Source organism: Calypte anna, chromosome 4A, assembly GCF_003957555.1.
Source record: "Calypte anna isolate BGI_N300 chromosome 4A, bCalAnn1_v1.p, whole genome shotgun sequence".
Taxonomy (NCBI): Eukaryota; Metazoa; Chordata; class Aves; order Apodiformes; family Trochilidae; genus Calypte; species Calypte anna.
In genome coordinates, this window is record NC_044248.1 from 26,898,132 (window position 1) to 26,918,206 (window position 20,075).

General features: G+C 39.9%; 1 long non-coding RNA gene across 3 annotated transcripts; it reads right to left on the reverse strand.

Moving 5' to 3' along the window:
- Nucleotides 1-1,092: 1,092 nt before the first annotated feature.
- On the reverse strand, nt 1,093-13,246 carry LOC115598240. Of its 3 annotated transcripts, none has more exons than XR_003987514.1 (4): nt 13,195-13,246; nt 8,941-9,028; nt 1,304-1,357; nt 1,093-1,219 (listed from the first exon to the last, which is right to left on the reverse strand). It is a non-coding gene; the product is annotated as an uncharacterized LOC115598240 (long non-coding RNA). The 3 variants fall into 3 exon arrangements; XR_003987513.1 differs by lacking the exon at nt 13,195-13,246 and adding an exon at nt 9,826-10,027; XR_003987512.1 differs by lacking the exon at nt 13,195-13,246 and adding an exon at nt 9,772-10,027.
- Between the last annotated feature and the right edge of the window lie 6,829 nt (nt 13,247-20,075).

The following is a 20,075-nucleotide window of genomic DNA, read 5'->3' on the forward strand; positions in this document are numbered from 1 at the left end:
GATAGCCTCGAGAAATTGTGCAGTTTACATAGAGCAAGCTGACCTATATTGCAGATGCTTGTTATTGGGGTCATAGGATAACAGTCATCAACTCAGCATGGTGATGGAGTAAAACTCAACAGTAGGGGAAGCTAAGATTTTGCCACTTCCCTTGGTGTAAAAGTGTCAGTGATGGAATTGCCCAGGCAAGTATGTTCCAGGTGTCTCATTGCTGAAAGCTGCTAAAAACTGACTGTGCAAGATGAGAGCAGTGACTGTGCAGAATGGGAGAGCTGTTCCAGACTCAGAGACTGAATTATTTTTTCTAAATCTGTCATATAGTTAGATTTTAATCAGATCTAGATTTATGCAAATTCTGCAATAATTGTTTCAGCCAAGTTGTGTCTTACATTTTTTGGCAAGTGTAGAATATTAGCAGTGAAACTGTGATGCATGTGCAGGAATTGAATGAGAATTTGCCTGGGTTTTCAGATAATTCATAAAGCAGTGTTTTTCTTAGATTGACATAACATGTAGTTGAAGTCAGAGCTGTTGCTGATTATGTTTGCTCACGTAATATTCACCTATTACTAGCATCTGGATTCCTTGTGGTAAGAAAGAGATTTATCCTTTTTCCCTACCACACCATGAAGTAAGCTAGGAATATGTTCTCATTTCTGATTTACAGAATAATCTTATTTTTTATGTAGGAAGCCTATGGCAGAGCCAGGAATTGAATGCAGGTCATACAACTCATAGTCACGCATTTTGCCCACACCATGGCTTTCTGTTTGGCACCTGGGGAGTGCTACATTTGTCTTAGATGAGAAGACTGATGACAACTGCAGTCTGCCTAAGGGCTGCAAAAATGACAGAAAAAAGAAAAAAAAAGTCCCTACTGTTTCTGTTTCAAGTGTTTAGTACATTTACTTTATACCTCTAGTCCACCTACAAAAATGCACCCATAAAAAAAGCGTGGGGTTCATTGTTTTATTTATTTATTTAGATGACCTTTAACCAAGTGTAAATGCCATTTATATTTGTGTAGCATACACAGCCACAGCCAGGATCCAGCAATAGTGCAGAGAGGTTTTAGAATATCACTCCTTGTCACTTCAGCCTGTGTAATTTCATATATTTTAGAAAGCCCAAGAATGCATTCTCTAGTGGTCAATAGATCTTAAACACAAAGAGTATATGGTACATTGGGGAGCTTTGTTCATGACTTGGGTGTCTAGTCCTGTTAAAAAAAAAAAAAAATAATTGGAAAACTTTTACCATCATCTATAAAACCAAGTCTGTGTGCTTCTTAAAGTGAGCTTACCTGAAGACTGCAAAATATGACCTCCTGGAAAACTCTTCTCAGAAGTTAACACACCTAAAAGGACTAATTCAATTCATTTTGAAATAACTAATTAGTAAATGTTTTCTTCTTAAACCACAAATGCAAAGCAAAGCCTAATTCTCTTCTGACTGGTATTTGAGTTTACATTAGTGATACTACTTTTGATTTTGCATTGATAGGTACAGATTGTTAATCTACATTTTTCTTACTTTCCAGTTACCCTCAGTTCCCATCCTCAGATACAAAGCCTGCAGGCAGATGGAATGCTTAGAAAGCTTCAAGACTAGTGTAACGGCCAAGAAGATAAAATAGAAACAGGATGATGTGGTAAATTTCCATAGCACACATCCAGGCTTAAAAAAAAACCAAGACTCAAACCCCTGAATAATAAGATAATGGCATCTAATCTTCACAATATGATTTTGAATAGTGTTAGGTGTTAGCACCCAACTTGTGCTGTGCATTATGTTACTAACGGTGGAATAGAAAAGAGCAAACACCACATGCCAAGTGTGGATTTCCTTAGAGGTAACCAAGAAACAAAAAATGACAACAGACATTTCTTCTGTCCTTTTTTCCTTCGAAGCTTAAATCTTTGGAATGGCAGAGAAGTAATTTTCTGCGTTGTAAGAATACAAACTTTTCATTGTTAGGTCTTGTTCTGTCTGAAAAAACACACACAAGCAAAAGCAGATGTGCTGATACTCTTAGAAAGTAAGAAAGATAAAGTTTGAATTTTCTTAGACATCCTCCAGAAAAACTATATTTAGTACAGTGCCTTCTTCAGTGCACTACTGGTGTCTCCAAGTAAGTTTTAAAATACAATAATGATAGATCCAGCTGTCACTAAATGATGTGACGTGGAAATATCTGCTTGGTCAAGTAAGAGTATCCCAAGTCTGATCACACGGCTGTGATCCTACTCGTAATTGTGAAATGATTCCTGAGCTGTTGTGATTCCACCACTACATGCCCTCTGAACTTTGCCACACAGTGTTGACATCATGCCAACCCTACACAACACTGAAGGAAGAAAGGAGCCTGCAGCCCATCCCCCTGCAAACACTAATTATTGGCAGTTGGACTTTATGATTTTAGATGGCCTTTCCAACCTTAATTATTCTATGATTCTGGTACTTAAAGATACTGAAGTTGTGTTCTGAATGGCCATTTCTGAATGTTGCTAACTGTAGTACACACAGACATGACAGGAGGACAACTGTTCCTTGTTCACATAGGGGAAATGAACGTACCTGTGTTCATGTAGTGTACTGTGATACAGCTCATTTATGCCTGTATTAAATTCTGTGGCACCCTGCATTTATTCAAGGAATATGGCATGTTCGTGTCATTACACATTCATGTCAATTACATATTCACGTGGTTTGTTATAGATGGTCTCTGATACTCTTTCCATCTAAATACTTTCCGTTCATACTCTAACAGAGTTATACAGCTTTGGCTTTTTAAAATAAATCAAATCTGCTTCAACATACAAAAGCCCAAACAATTTTAAGTTAAGAGACATGTTTGCCAATCTTAAACTAGGCAAGAAATTAGCATTTAGGGGAAAAAAATTCAATTTGTTCTTTTAAAACTTTCCCTCCCATCCCCCACACTGGAAAAAGAAAAATTATAAACAGTTGTAAAATACAGCTTCAGGAAAATACTGTCTACCTGGGCAAATGAATACTACTATTTTTCTCTTCGGTATACTCATTTCTGTTCTTTACATAAACAAATTTATCAACAGGAATTGTTCCTTTTTTCTCTTTTTCTGTTTTTTTTAAGCAATTATACATCTATTGCCTATGTGAGGCTGTCATTGTGCAATCTGATATTTTTATAGCTGATTTTAGAAAGCAAGTATTAAATTAAGTACTTAAGCAATATTGTAGTATACCTACTTGGCTATGTTAAAATGTCAAAATAACAATATTAAGAATTTAGAAAAGTCAGATTTATTTTCCTCATGTTGAATTGGATTTTTTCTTCTCACATATTTCATGTATCAAAACTAATAAACATTAAGGCTGATGGTTTGTTCCCTGCCATTGTAAAATCTAACAATCTAAGCTCCAAAGCACTATTAAAATGGACAAAGGACAGACTTAAAGGATTTCCTGTGTCTTTCGTAGGCATGTGATGGCTACAGAGAAATAATACACAAACTTTTATAATCTGCATATAACAGTGATTTTAGTAAGATAAAATTGTATGTGATTTTCTATATTATTTGCCAGATGTTAAATGTTAAGATTTACCATATAGTACCTGTAATGAAATCATAACCAGATAACTACAATTAGTTACAACATTAGTGTAAAAAGCTTCTAAGAGATAAATCAGTTTCTCCTTTATCACTTCATTACTTTTGCTGACAATGAAGTTAGTAAAATTGCAGTTTTCTTAATTATAAAATCAAGCTTAGAGAAGAGATGTTTAGAAAATATCAACACAGAATACTCCTATTTCCTGTATGGAATTTTCTGGCATTAAAAACAAACTTGCTGTGTTTTCTTGATAATTTAAAAAAGAAAAAACTGCAATTCATCAAAAGAACGAAGAGGCTGTATTTTTCAGATACATGGTTCACTCCTATTGCCTAATACAGAAAATGAACAAAAAGCACTTTTCAGATTTCTAGCAATTAAAAAAATGCATTTTTTTAAGTCTTAAAAATGCTACTTATTGAGCCATGTGTACATGACAGAAATCAAGCTTATTTGTATGAAAGCAACAGGGTCAGGATACCAGTTCTTTTCAGAGAGAGTATTCATTTGTAAAAGCTTTCTTCATGGCAGTGTTGGAGAGGAATGTTGTATTTAATTTAAAATGATTAATGAGATTTTGTCAGACTCCCTGCCTTTACCACCACTGCAGTTTGTCAGCACAACAACCTGGGAAATCCGGACGCCACTCTGTCGCCCAAAACAGCCTTCCAGGAAAAAATAAACCTGAGTAACTAGTGCCAGGTACATGTCAATGGTATTGTCTTTCAGCTGTTGAAAGTTTAACTCTAAGTTGGGACATTAACACATTCTGAGGAAGTGAACTTCATTAGTTATTTCAAAACTCTGATTTTGACTGGGTACCAGAATCAAATTTGCAGAGTGCACATAACCTTTATTATTAACCTTATGGAAATCCTGTAATCCTTACAGACAAGAAATTCTCTAAAAGGAAAAAAAAAAAAAATCAAAGCTTGTTCAGGTAAGTTTTTCTGGAGAAAAACCATCTATGCAACCTGTCATTTTTTTGGCAGCATTCCCTTAAGAAGGCCTCATTCTCTGAGCCCTACTCATGGAAATAGGCTGCCGAGTGGCCAGGAATCCTCTGTGGAGCTCAGGGCAGACACATCTCTGCACATATGTGCTATTAGCCAAAACCTTTAAATTTCACAATATTTTCACATTGAAAGAGCACATAACAAAAAGAGCAATGCTTTTGAAATTTAATGTAGATATTTAAAATGCTTTACTATTTGTCTTTCTCACTTTCCTCATAGAAATTTATTCTGTTGAGCTTGAGCACTGTGTTCCCCTTATGCATAAATACACAAAAAATGAAAAGAAGACTTTGATTTCAATAGCAGTCTTCCCCTTTAAAGAAAACACACATCTGCCTGTCACTAATCTTTCTGCAGTCACAACCCTGTACCAACAAATTGACCTTTCATTCACTCCTTTGGACTCCTTTATACCTCAGCTCTATCCACTAACTCAGGAATGCAAAACTCATGTGAGGCTACGGGGAGATGTAGATAGTGAAAAACACTTTACTGCTCTGTTACACCAGGCAGAACATACTCCTCATGGGGCATGTCATCATGGGTATTCTTTGCACTACTTTTATCTTAGGTGTTTCATATGTGTTAAAAAAAAGTATTTTCACAGCTGCTCTTTCCATGTCTTCACATCCTGAATTCAGACTAATTGTGATAATTACATGTAATGCAATTGATTTGAAATATATTTTTATAACTGGAGAACGTAGGGTAACTTGCCTCCTGAGCATAAATCACCTGGATGACAAAACAAGCAAGGAAATAACCAAACTGCTTCAGAAGTGCTACAGAAGTGCATCTCAATGTATTTTTTAGTGATAATCAAGACCCTACATTCTTTTGCATTAAATGTAAGTTATCTCTATATTCCACTTAGGGATTTATATCAGCAAATGTATTTGCTACTGTTCCATGCTGTCAGAGGTCTGACTAGCATTTCTGATTTGTGCTAGCAAAAGCTAGTGTGCTGTGGTTCTTTTGCTCCTGGCATAGCAGCAAAACATACAGTAGGTACACAAGATTCATCTATCACAGTAAAATATGATAAAAAACACTTGAATCTTTTTTCCCTATATATAAAGTTTAGGTATGTAGTAAAATATAGAAGACATACAATTAGTAATCACAATTAGTAATCACCCTTACTGTAGTACTTCTTTTTCTTGATATTACAAGTTCACACTGCACATTGTGCTGCATTACACATACTGAAAATCATAGCACTTAAAGGCCGAATGGTATATAAACATTGTGCTGAATTCCTATAATACAGTAGATTTTTAAATCCCAGAGACCCTAAAATGTACTGAGAATTCTTTTAAATGAGCAATATTTGGTGATACTGTGTTACATTATTACACATAATTCAGGATTTCTGACCTGAGTCTAAACACACAAATTAGTAAAATGAGGAAAGCCAAAGGAAGGCATTTTCTTTGATAAGACTTTTTTTTAAAGGTTTCATTAAATTTAAAATGCTCTAACCTAAAATGCGTATCGAGACAAGTTTTGAAGAGGTGAGATTGGTGATGTCCATAAGAGGATACCTGGTCCCAGCCATATTCAAACTTCATCTTCCCTCTTTCACAGAATCAGCCAGGTTGGAAAGGACCCCTGAGATCACCAAGTCCAACCCTTGACCCTCTTCCACTGTAGTTCCCAGACCATGGCACTGAGTGCCACATTCAATCTCTTCTTAAAAACCTCCAGCGACAGAGAATCCACCACCTCCCTGGGCAGCCCATTCCAATGCCTGACTTGGAATTCCAATGCCTGAATTCCGTTTTCCTGCAGTAACACAGCAGCCTCCCTGCTCTGTCCACAAGTCTGCTCTGCTCCACAGCTGTCTAGAGCGAGGCTGAGCAGAGTCCTTGCAGCCTACTCTTGTCTTCCCCCTAATTAGTAAATGGACTGTGAATAATCTTGTTATTTTTTTAAAAATGAAGTTTTCTCTGTGAATTCTTAACACTGGTTAAATAACAGAAACAAAAGAAGCAGCAGTTAAGGTGTACTCTCAGTCAGTGTTGATATTTCTGCATATAGACCATTGCTTATGCAAAAGAAATAGAAAAGAAAGCCCACATTACCAACCATACAGCTTTATATCGGTAACTCTAGTCTCATAATTATTCCAAAATTGTCTTAAAATTGATTCCATGAATATTGATCAAAAATCTATAGTCTATTTTGGACATTTTTCACTACATAATTCAATTAAGCATAATTTTACACAGAATAACTTGGAGAGGCTTATCTGCATTGTCTGTACAACACCTAACAAGATACACCCTGGTAAAATTCTGGCCCTACCACTGTCAAAAACAAATCAGTAACTCATGGAGCTGGAGTCAGGATTCCATTGTGGTTTTGAAGAAGCAAAAACTAAAAAGCAGGTTGGCACTCTGGGGGCTTTATGCTTACTGCATGCAGTGCAAATAATACTATTACTTAATACAATTTATGCTTTAGTAAAAAAGCATTTAACTTCAGAGAAAAGAAAAATAGTAAAATTTATTGCCCACAATGCATAGAAGATCTGTAAAATAAGTAGCAGAGTCCTACCTGTACAAGCACAGCGGAATATTGGTTTACAACAAAAGGTGTCTGTCTCAATTTTAGTCAACTGTAACATTCTCAGGTGATGACTAAAGTGCCCTTTGTAACCAGTTCTCAGGGTACAGGTGTGCCCCATAATCTAGCATTGGAGAATTGGTGTGTTCATAGGCTGATGAATAGCAATCTGTCTGCACTGTTTGGCACTTCTCACAAACAGTCTTTTGTGAGTCAGTAGCATTGTCTTTAGAAGCAAGATCTTCTAGAAAGGGATTTGTCACTTGTCCTATCACAATGTTCAGAAGGTATTCCCAAAAGCTGAAAAAGGCTAGGGAGGAAGATTGGGTGTGTGGGGTGTTCATACTGTCAGGTATGTGTGTTGTGTACCTCTCTTCACCTTCCTTCATTTAAAAAGAACTAAAAAACCAACCTTGTTTATATAATTCTCAACAATCATTGGGGGACAGAAGGGAAAAAGGAAAAAAAAGGGGAAAATCAAAGGGGAAAAAAAAAAAGGGGGCAGGGGTAGAGGGAGAGGAGGAAAGAAGATAGCAGGGAAAGGAGGGAAAGGACTATGAATCTTGAGAGTTTAAAAAAAAAAAAAGTGAACCTTTGACAGTTTTTCTTTAATATTAAAATATAATTTCTGTGGTTGCCAATTTTTTTTGTGAATAAAGATTAAGAATTCCATGTGAGCTAAACTTTGATACCTGAAAAAAGAGTCACCTCACAGTTACCACCCCAGAAGGTTAGAATGTGGAATTTGTGTTACCATGCTTACAAAAATATTACTTGCAAAGTTATTAAATATTTAAAGAATCTTCACCTACTAGTTTAATTATTTTTATTTCTTCCATGCACTATTTAACTGGAAATTGTTGATATTTTTATCCCTCATTGTGTTTGTCTTATCTACCACAGATCAACACAAGTGTCTGTTAAGGGATTCCATAATACATTGCTATGGAAAACAATGCATCAGGTTCACAAGAATAAACCTTTGACTGTTGAAGCTCTGTCTTACTTGATGATAAGTTATAAATTGTTACATAAAAATGAGAACAACTTTAAAGCAAGCAAGTGATCCAATCCATTTTAAACATGTTCTTACAACGGGGGGTCTTGGATGTAATCAGATTAATAGCTCTGTCCCTATTCTGCTGATGATATCCATCTTTAAACATGTGCTTTTAAGGTTCTGAGAAGCCAGTGAAACCAACTTTCTCTACTATTTAGCAGCACCTAAAACCACTCTCCTGACATGAGTAGCATTTGGCTCAGGCTCCTTGTAGGATTTGTTTAAACAGATAATAATCAGAGTGAAAGCGAGTTTAACATCATATTTATTTTTGTGGGAAAACTTGCACAGCAAATGCAATAATTGCAACAAAATAAAAATACATTTGAGAATAGCTCCATAGAGACAATGGCAGTCACAAAGTCTTTCCTGAGCAAAACTAACACTCTTGTCCACAATTTCACAAGCTTGTTTGGCAGGTTTCACCAGCTGGAGAAAGCTCCCCATGATACTGGCAGCGAAAGCACAGCTTCTGCTCTCTGAGTGTCATTCCCCCACCAGGCCAAAGCAGCCCAGGGCTTTACTTGATGCTCACTTGTCTAGAGGAAGGGACCACATTTTGGATCATAGCAACAAAAGAAAAACAAGCCACCATTTCTGCAGCACCAGCCACTTCTCTGTTTCAGTTAAAGTCCTAGTTTATACCAGCTCAGAATCTGCTCTTCTCCTTTTAAGTCCTGAAACTTGATTTTCTCCTACCTTGATATGTAACTATTCCTCTGCATTACCAGGGTGTCTCAGATCTGTTGTGTTCTTCACCCTATGGATGTCTTGCTCACACGTGCTGCTGCAAGCAAAAAACTTAGTGTCAGAAAGAGAGGGCACAAATTCCATGCTGTGCAGAGCTCTTATTATCAAAAGATTATTATTAATAATAATAATACAGTGCATTTGCAAGGAGCTATCCCTGGATACAAATATGTTTCAAATTAAGACTGGAAATTACTGCGACATAAAGTATACTTTGCTGACTAGAAAATCTGGTAAAATCATACCTTTTCCAGATATATCTATTGCATAGTATTTTTAAATTACAAGTTTTCATGTTTTTCAGGCACATATTCCTGAAATTAGGTCCCTAACTACAAGTATAGTAGGATATTTTTTTTAAAGTATTCAGCTTGCTTAAAGACTTTTTTTTTTTACTTTTCTAATATTTCCCTCAGTGGTATTAAAACATGAAATATAGTATAACATAACTTTCTAACAGTACCTCTCACTTTTCCACTGTGACTTCCTGATTCTGTTGGAATAATCTTCCTAGGTACAGTTTCTCTTAGAAAGGCTCTGGGAAGAGGAAAAAAAAAAAAAAGTGCAAATAGTACAAAGTCAGGGTTTGTATGTACATATTTATGCCTTGTATATATCCTAGGCTCCTGGTCTGCTTGCTTGCTGGTATGATTGATTGACTGCCTGCAGAGAGATGTTTATAGAAACCGACAGGTCCCGCATATGTTCAGAACTGCAAACATCCAAAGAAAACCAAGTGCCCGGTGATTGCCCTGTTAGCTCTATTCCTAGGAGTCTTACTTCGGTGGGGGTTCTAACTGATACTGTCGATAAGCTTCCCTTCCTCTTTCTCACCCTCCTCCTCCTCGGGCTTTCGCAGAGCCCCTGCAGCCGGAGGGATATGCGTGGCCGCCGGCCGAACGCTGGGGCAAAGCGAAGCGTCCCTGAGGGATTGCGAGGGCGACCAGAGAAAATTAATCAGCTTGTCCTTGCTCAGGCTCCGAAGAGGCGGGGGATGGGTGGTCTTGTTTTTCCTTCTCTGTTTTAGGATGGTCCCCTGTCGAAACAAGGTGACAACCGCGACACTTTACAGACGCGTCAACCGATGCAAAAACAAAATAATAAAATAAAAAATAAGGTGCCCACCGATTAGAAAGCGTTACTCCAGTGCCATATTTATTTTTGAGTCGATCCGTACTTCCTACTCCGCCCCGCCATGCTCCACCTGCCAGGGCGCAGGGCCGGGAGGATCCCCCTGTCCTAATCTCCCCCACCCCCTTCCCCGGGGATTTTCTCCATGTGGATCACATTATCATCATTTGCTCCTACTATAACGGGGATTAAAGCGATTAGAAGAAAAATAATTAAATGGTCTTTCCATTTAGCCCTTCGGGCTGGTTGCAAGTCGAAAGGGAACTCTACCTGGAGTAAGCAAGAGAGGGTTTGTGATTTGTTTTTGGAGGGGTTTACTTTTAAAGGAAAGGAAGGAAAAGGGGGGAACACTCACAACTGTCAACTGTTTTCCAAACACCAGATTAATGCTGGCCAGACCTTGGTCGTAAATGAACCTACTGTTTTCAAATACGTTTTCTGACCTGTATTCGTTTGTTAAGCCTCAGCATCGAATAAGGAGAGGAAATAAAGCCAAGAAATTCACTGAAAAATTTTGCCTTGGAGATGAGAAGGTGGAGAAATTGTTTTTGGGATTTGTTCACTTGTTTATGAGTTTCTTCGGTTGTTGTTTTTGGTTTTTTGTTTCGTTGGTTTTGTGTTTTTGTTTGTGTTTTTGTCCCATGCGACTAGCAAAATCACTATAATTTAATTATTTGGAATAAAGCCATAGTCCTGACGAAAGGATTTAAATATTTAAAAACAACAGATGGGTTTTAATCTGATGAAGGGATAACTATTTCTTCATCCTCTTCTCTTTTTCAGGGGAAGTGCTCTCAACAACTGACAAATCTGCACACTCACACTATAGCTGCGTGTTCATTTATGTATCTTTATGAATCCGTACCTCATTTTTTTCTATTTCCTTTAGCACGGATAAAATGAGAGGTTTAGAACCGTGTTCGATAAATCTCCAAATTCAAAGCCACAACTGCCTTTGTTTTCTTCTTTTTTTGCTTTTGTTTGTGTGGGTTGGTTAGTTTTGGTTTTGGTTGTGGTTTTTGTGGGCTTTTTTTCCCGTGTTGTTTGTTTGTTTTTAAGTAACATTGACATTGAAGAGAGTATTAGGGGCCCACGACTTGAGGAAATTCGCGTGACTGGTTTTCAATTACAAAAAAGGGATCCTTGCCAAGGACAGTAGAAGATACCCCCACCAAGTTTTCCAAGCGCTGATACCCGGTGAATCCCAGTTCCGGGACGGAAGCGGCCCAGGAGGCGATGAGAGAGCAGGGCAGGGAGCTGCCGGCAACCCTGCTCCTCTCTGCCTCTGCCCAGAGACGGGAAGTCACTGGAGTCAGGCGACAGAACTTATCCCTGCACAGCTGAGTAGCATCGAACTAAATGCAAAGTTTAAACGCTCTGAAAGGTCCAGTGCTGATGGATGAGGAGCCGGAGACGTTCAGAAAATGCCAAGTTTACAGCTCTAATGCCTTTGCTACCTGAAAGCACAGCACCAGAGAGGGTAATTCCGTTTCCTAATTACTTCGTTTGACAACGAGGAGATAAAAAAATCTTGTAGGAAGAACTTCAGGATCTGTACCGGAGTAAAACATTTCTGTGCTCCCTGAATATTTGAAAATTCTAAGAAAAATATTGTGGATCTTTTGCTCTCAATGAATCTGAGTGAGCACCTCTGCCCACAGACAACGCTTCAGGTTGGTTTGGTTTAAAAGCTAAAATATTGCCCCGCGGGGTGTTGTTATTTTTTAAATAGCAGAACTTTCAGGATGAAATTTCACTATAGAAGTCTCTTTGATTCAACGGGCAGGAAAAAACCCATTTGTTGTAAGAAGTTAATTTTCAGCTACTAAAGAAGTCACTGACTTTAAATATTTTTCTTTCCTCTATAAAAGTTATTGGCCTGCTTTCATAGTTACTGAAAGGTTTATCCGGCAAATCGAAGCGTAAATCCCGACATTAATTTGGCAGGAACTCCTTTAGTAAATACATGTTATTGCTGCTCAGTGCCCTTTGCCCAGTGGGTCTCGTCCACAAGCAAGGCACTGTAATTTTTACCCACTGAAGTGGTCATTAATGCCAAACCTGCGGCTGTGTGTCTCTTCTCAATTACCAATAAAACCTTTACTGGGGCTCGACAGAAAGTGTCTTTTGAGAGCACGCTCCTACGCGTGAGGTGCCTGGGCGCTGTTTGTCTAATGCCTCCTTTCCTGATCTTATTACTGGCCGCTCCTGCTTTACTGTTTATAGACAATAAAAACTTAAGGGCAGGACGCGGGGGATCGCGGGAGGCCGCGGAGCAGGTGACCGCTCCTTGTGATTTTTAATTTACCCTCGTTTTAATGCAAAAAAAAGACGAACCCACCTCCCGCAGCACCTCCGTTTCTTCGCGGAAAAATGACAATTAGTTTCGGAGGAGGCGAAGTGCCTCCTTCTCCCATGGCAACGCCTGCAGCGGCCGGCAGCGGGGGAGCCCCTTGCCCAGGCACCACTCCTTCCCGCCGGCAGCTCCGCGCAGCGGGGCCGGGGGTGCGGGAAGCTGGGCGGGAGGAGAAGGAAGGGAGGCGAGGCGAGGCGGGAGGCGCGGGTAGAACAAGCAGTGTCTGCTGGACTATGTCTCTGGTGGTTCTCCTTGCCGGAGCTAGGCCGGCCGTGTCCGTCTCCCAGTGTGGGGCAGACAGACAGACAGACAGCTGCCGAGGGACTGGACAGAGGCGCTCCCCGGAGTGGCAAAGCCGTCTCGCCCCAGGTAGGTCTGTGCTCTTCAGAAAACTCCGAAAGTAAGGAAAAAGAAGACAAAACCAGAAACAAACAAACCAAACCAAAACACAATCCCCTAAAAAAAAAAAAAAAAAAAAAAAAAAAAAAAAAAAAAAAAAGAAAAAGGTAAAAAAAGTAACAAGCTAACCATCCAAGCAACCAAAAAAACCTCGACCACAGAAAACCCCCACGCAAACGAAAAAAACAAACCCCACAAACACCGAACTCAAAACCCCTCATACAAATAATAAATAAACAAAAACAATGCACTGAAACCAAAGTAAAAAAGCCAAACCACCAGTTTAAAAAATCCTGTAGTGGCCAGATCAGCTTTACCTCTCGCAGCCCGGAGGGATGCCATCACTCTGCCTTCTGGCGGGATGGGCTCGCCTCAGATGTCCCTCGACTCCTCCGGCAGCCGTTCCTCCGTTATCTAGAATGACACAACCACGTGTAGCACGCAGCAGTTCCCCCACGCACACGCTCTCCCACGGCGGGGGCTCGGCGCCTCGCAGCCCTGCCTGGGGCGACCCCCCACCCTCCGCCTTATAAGGCGCTCCGGGAAAGCCCTGGGGGACCCGCCGGTGCCAAGAATTGTCACCACCACTACGGGTCACCCCACCCTGCTTCAGCCCCTTCAACTTGTGGAAATTCTCCTTCTCCAACAATACCCTGGTGGGTTTACTGTTTTGTTTTGTTTCATTTTGTTTCGGAGGGTTGCTTTGTTTTGTTTTTTCTGGAGGGATGTACTAAAGCTGGGCTCAACGTTTCCCCTTCCGACGCGCTGGGAAGAAGTCGCCCACCCAAATGGGGCTCTTCGGGCATCCCCCAGAGCAGAGGGCAGCCCCAGCTCCTGCCAAGGAGGGGGGTCAGGCCCTCGGCCAGAACCCTCGTCTTCCGCGACGACTCATTAAAATGCACTTTGCCACCCGCACGCTGCGGCCGGAGCGGCGGAGAGCTGCTGATTATTTTAGGAGACAGGCTGGACGGAGTCCTCCTTGACACACTCATTTGATTTAAAACTGCCTTCGGAGAAATACAAATAAATAACATATCCGCTTGGGGGAAAAACAAAACAAAACAAAACCAAATAGAAAAACCAACCCCGAGGCTGACAGCAGCTACAAACACTGAATACGTGTAGAGACGGGAAAAAGAGCAAAAGTAAATAAATCTCGGTTACCTAATTGAAAGACAGAAGCGAGCCCTTTGTATACACAGTGCTTCAGGGAGAGGAAAACCAGAGCACGGGTGACGCGAGGGAAGCGACGGGGCCCACAGGGGCTCCCCTTGCCCGTGCCGTCGGCGGGAGATTTACCTTCTCCCTGAGTTCCAGCCCAGTTCTCTCCCTCACCCGAGGAGGGCAAAGAAAAAAAAAGAAGAAAAAGAAAAAAGAAAAAAAAAAAAAAGAAAGTGGATGCGAGGCAAGCAAAGTCCCTGCGGGGAGCCTAAGGAGGGAGGTGGGAGCGAGGGCCTCTTCGCAGACACTCGAGGGAAACGGGCAGCAGTAAGGCTGAAAAGGTGCAAAGAAAAACCGATGAAAGGAAATGTCACTTTTTTTTTTTTTTTTTTTTTTTTCTTTCTTTTTTTTTTTTTTTTTTTCTCCCAAGTAGCCTGTGCTGCTTCAGCAGAGCAGCCTTCTTGTTGGGTAAAACGAACAGTGAGATAGACTTTGACAAGGTTTTTAAACTGACTGCTTTGGCAAGCATATAACAACTTATGTTTCTCTGCATGGAAGCCATAGGATCAAACAGGAAGCTCCACACTCCACACCAGTTATGTCTTAATTGTTTGGGGCAAAATCCAAAGCCTTCTGATTCTGGACTGAAGGACTGAAAAAGAATCAAGAGGGCTGTTTCATCTCTCACATATGTATATATATACCCATACATTTTTTCTCACTGTATTTATAATCACAGCCAATAATCCCCCAAATGTGGAGGATGATGCATATGATCAAACCCTTTCACTGGATCTGTGAAGTTATTCACACCATACTTGTCTCTTGATCCTCAGTTTGTGTGGGTTCAAAATACCTGAGGACACTCTGAACACATGCTTTCAGATTTCAAGTCTTCTTTCTTCCTCTAATCCCTTCTACATCCAGGGTAATTAACAACTACAATTAAGAGCTTCAGTTTAGTGTCATATAATATCCTCCCCCCCCCCCCCCCCAATATGCTATACCAATCACATGAAAATGTACTGATAATCTGCAGTTTGCAGATTTTGGTGTTGCTACCATACACAGAACAACTCTTAAACATTTCTTTTCTCAAATGTGACCTCCAAGTACACCTCTCCAGGGTATCAATGGGAGTTTTTCCCCACCAGACTCAAACCCATTCATAGAAATTTGGCCTCTTCCCAAGTCAGTCTCTCTCTGGACACTGATTCCAAGCATCATTTCCATTCAAACCAGCAGGCTGATTACTCTAAAGACAGTACAACCAGTTCCAATCAGCTGTTTCAGTTAAGAGAAAAAACAGTCTGTTCACAGACCTGTCCTGAAACTGCACTAGTGTTCATATATACACATTTCTTACGAATATTAGTCGTTTTTCTGATACTTTTCCTGTACATTGTGGATGAATTCAGAAGGGTCTTTACAACTGGTGTATAACATCCTTGGTACACAGGTGCATAACTGGATTTACAGGAACAGAGATTGATATGGGCCTGTTTAATTTCATTGTCACTGCCCAGTGTCCTGCATTCCTAATCAGATAGTGCAACTGCAGAAGACCCATGGGCTCCTCTCACTCCAGGTCATCGCAACTGTGACTGCAGAAAGCCTTAAGAAAAATACCTATTGCCTTCAGATACTGTCATAATTTCCTACTATCTCAGTTTTCCAGATACCAGAAGTAGTGTTTCGTAATTACAGCTTTCATGTAGAAATACAAAGCTGATCAGGAAAATAGATCCTATGAGGAGAGGCTGAGGGAGCTGGGGCTGTTCAGCCTGAAGAAGAGGAGGCTCAGGGGAGACCTCATTGCTCTCTACAACTACCTGAAAGGAGGATGGAGCCAGGCGGGGGTTGGTCTCTTTTCCCAGGCAATTCTCAGTAAGACAAGAGGGCATGGTCTTAAATTGTGCCGGGGGAAGTTCAGATTGGCTATTAGAAAGAATTTTTTCACGGAAAGGGTGATCAGACATTGGAACGGGCTGCCTGGGGAGGTGGTGGACTCTTCGTCCCTGGAGACATTTAAAAAGCGACTCGATATGGCACTCAGTGCCATGGTCTAGTGACTGTGGCGGTAGTTGATCAAGGGTTGGACTCGATGATCTCTGAGGTCCCTTCCAACCCAGCCTATTCTATGATTCTATGAATAGTAAAGTTAGGGGTTTTGGGGTTTTTTTGTTTGTTTTTTGTTTTTTTTTAAGATATAACTGCTAATGAGCAAAAAAACCCGTAGGCCGCTCAAAAATTTTTTAAAAATCTTACTTGAGTTCTCAAATTTTCTCTTTTAAAGGCAAAGCATACACTTCATTTACAGGTCATTCCTCATGCTTACTTATGGAAATGTTATTGGATTATTTGCTGCACGGGCAACTTTGGACTTTTGAAAAGGAAATTTTGCTCCAAGAAATTCTGTTGGTGACTTCCAGTCCTCCAAACAGAGCACAGCAGCAGTTTTTCAGTAGTCAGCAGCATTAATCAGGAGTCCATGTCCTGCCATTTAAAACAGGGAACGGGTAAGGTAAACAGCTGTAAATCCTTATGTTTTAGAAATTCTGCACTAGTCTATCATATGAGAAAGAGTAAGAAGAAAGAGACTGGAGAGAGCCTTTTCTGGCTCTGTTGTCAAAATGTACACACCATTTTCCACACTATTTCTAGCACCAAGTGAGAAGGTGGCTGAAGCTCTGGCTGGTGTGGGGGAGAACTGGCTCTTCAGGTAAGTGAAAACGTCAGGGTCAGCAGTTTTCTCTCTGGAGAAATGTCATGCCTCAGGAACAAGTAAAGAGTGAAACAGATAGTGCAACAGTTGTATGCAATTTTAGTGACTGCCTGGCTACTCAAAATACTTAGGCCAACTTCCTATTTTTCTGTCAGATGGACTTTGAGTCCCCCCAAGTGGTCTCAGGTGTTGTTTACTGCTTTGCACAGTGCAATGGCAAATGTAGGCATGGGACTCTGCAGGAGACTTCCTGAAGGCCCATGCAGGGACAGGGGATCTATGGCATTTCTCAGAGAAACCTGTTACATTGATATGATCTGCCTCCTCATCTTATGGGATAGGTCTATTGTGATTTCTTCTCTTGCATTTGTTCTCCTGGAATATGTGGAGAAACCATAATGAAAACTTTAGAATAAGTATATTAATGACTGAACATTCGTGTATCAGATTCCTACATTTTTGCTTTGAAAAGACTTTGGAAATACATTTTAAGTGTACTGCCATGAGATGAATGGTGAGTTGTTACCAAAATGAGAGCATAAGTAGCCAGAGGTTCCGAAGAACCATCCTGATACTAAAGCAAGAAGAACTGAAAGGATGGTGCAGAGAGATGTGAGCTGGTTTGTGCAGTCAGCAAAGGTACCCAGAGGCAGCATCTTTCTATTAATCTGAGCCAGCAACAGTGCCAAATAGCTTATGAGCTCTCTGCTCAAAGCAGTACATCTTATTATTCTAGCAATGCTTATTAGTTTGGCTATCTTAAAAACTGTGGCTAGGTTGACTTTAGAAAGTCAGTATGTGCCTGTCAAGAATAGAAAGAAAAGCAGTAACATACATACATAACTGCAGAATTGTATGCTGGGCTGTATATATTTTCCTTCTAGAAGATCAGCTCAGTGTATACAAACTTAGGAATATAGCTTTGATGGTGAGATGACATTTAGACAAAGCAATGCACAGCTGAAATGGAGTCACTCTTCAAAGAAGTGGGTTTCTTTTTGTGCATCTTTTTTATTTTTTAATATTTTTTTTTTTAAGAAAACAGCAGGAGTACTGTTTTACTGCCAAAAACTAGATACTTCCCGGTTACAAATTCATAAACACCATTAAAACCATTCTGTATTCTAAAGAGCCTCAGGTTTCAGCTTTATTTCATTTAAAAACAACTGTTTAAAAACAAGGTACATATGTCTATATGCCAAAGCCTTGCCTTGAACCAAACTTACTGCTCAGGGCTTTCTACCCTGTTACAGAATCCAAAATTCAGTCATGGTTTAAAGTATTCAAACAATTTAGTTAACCTGACTTTGCTATTATTTTTCCTGGGATAGCTTGGCCTTGCCATTTTATCCTGCCTGTTAGAGCACCCTGTCATGGAAGCAAGGACAAGGAAGAACTGCTGAGCTCTTCTTTTCCTGCAATGAATTATCAGAGTACACTGTAACATTAGAGATGCTTCAGAACATATACTGTAGATAAATGAGCATTTTTCTCATCTTTCTGAAGTCAGGAAACCTCTGAATTTGATACAACAATCCTTAGGTACTTATGAGCTGATTCCTAGGATGATTACATAAGAATTTGCAAAACCACTAAATTTTGCTTGACTTTTTTATGTCTACAAAAACCTTCCTCAAGGTCAAAAACTAAAAGCCACAACTATAAAGTAGAAGGAAAGCTTTAGGATTTATGAATCACAGTTCTGAACTCAGATATTTAATTCTGCTTTCAGTTTGTGTCCATATTACTTCAATTCCATAACTGGTTTTTTTTATGCTAAAGTTTCCTGTGCATCTTGAATTTGACTCTGATTAATCAAAATTAAACTGTGAGCCCACACAGAACTAGGAATGTATAAATTTCTCTGCAGAAATTCCTTGAGGTTCTTAATCCAATAGCCATTTTATGTTAATTGCTGGATCAAGTTTCGTTATCAACTGCAGTTTTGAACAACACCACATGGCTGTGTTGATCAGCTTAATCAGACACCCAGGAAATTAAGATCAGAGAATCAGTGCCTTTTAAAACTGTAAAAGGCTCAAGGAACACTTTTTTTTTTTTTTTTTTTTTTTTTTTTTTTTTTCCTTTTTCTTTTTTTATGGAGAAACTGTAATTTCTGTATTTAAAATAAATCTAATCATGGAGTAGAAGCCATGGAGTTATATTGCATCTCCGTGGTGCATTTTAGTTTATGAATCATAAAAAATGATTGTCCACTGTTGTTGGACAATTTTGTCCAACCCTAGGTGGGGCAAGTGTAAATAGGTGGAGTTAAAGACACAGTCCTACCCTTCATATTTCTGCTGGTCAGGGGGCGATTTTGGTCCCCTGACTGCATCCCCCACTGGACCGAAAGTGCAGGATCCTGCCTGAAGTCCCTGCTCTAGGGGTCTGGCACCAAAATTTCTTAGCTAAACCACGACCCAAGCGAATAGCTGCTCATTACCAGACATGATCTCGCCGAGAAACCTGGAGGTATCTATTACACGTTGCAGCGTGCGAGCTGGAAAAAAACCGAGGCCTCCAGAGCTGTGCTGTGGAGGGGGATTGAGGCGGCCCCGTGAGCGGTGCGAAGGCTCAGGCAGCACCGGCAGCAGCTGGAAAAAGGATCGGAGCTCTGCTTCCAGGGGGCAAGGCAGAGCCAGATGGCAGCCGACCAGAGAAGTCGAGGTCTAAACAAAAGCCCTGAAAATAAGAAGACAAATAATAATAATTTTTAAAAAGCTGCCAAATGCTAAGCAGGTTTTATACCTCTCTTCATTAAGAGGTATTAAAACAAACAAACAAACAAACACACACACAAAAGAAGTCTATGCTTTCTTGCTTTTCCAAAGAGCACGTTCTCTCAGATACCCGCACCAACAATACTGCAAAGCGTTACCCAGCTTATTCTAAGTCAGAAAGCCACCAAGAAAAAAAAAAAAAAAAAAGAATCTTAGAATCTTTCTTCAAGGGGAGTTTGCTGTGCTGTTTAGCCTGCTCTGTCATTTTTCTTGTCTCTCTTCATAATCCCTATGTAACCCAGAGACGGCCAGTAAAAAAGAGAGACCCTCTGCTTGTTTAATTACTTCCTGAAAAATTTGACAACTACTACTTCGGTCTCATTGGATAATCTACTTTTAAATTGCCGAGTCTTTCAAAGACAGCATAATTATTTGAGTACACTTACTTCCCTAGCTATACATCATGCCTATCAAAATTAAATGCTTCCAACATACCATTGCAGCATTTTAACATTTCACTTCTGTAATACATTTAACAGTAAATTGATCCTGTACTTCCTTTTTAACAAACTTTTATACCTTTAGCAGT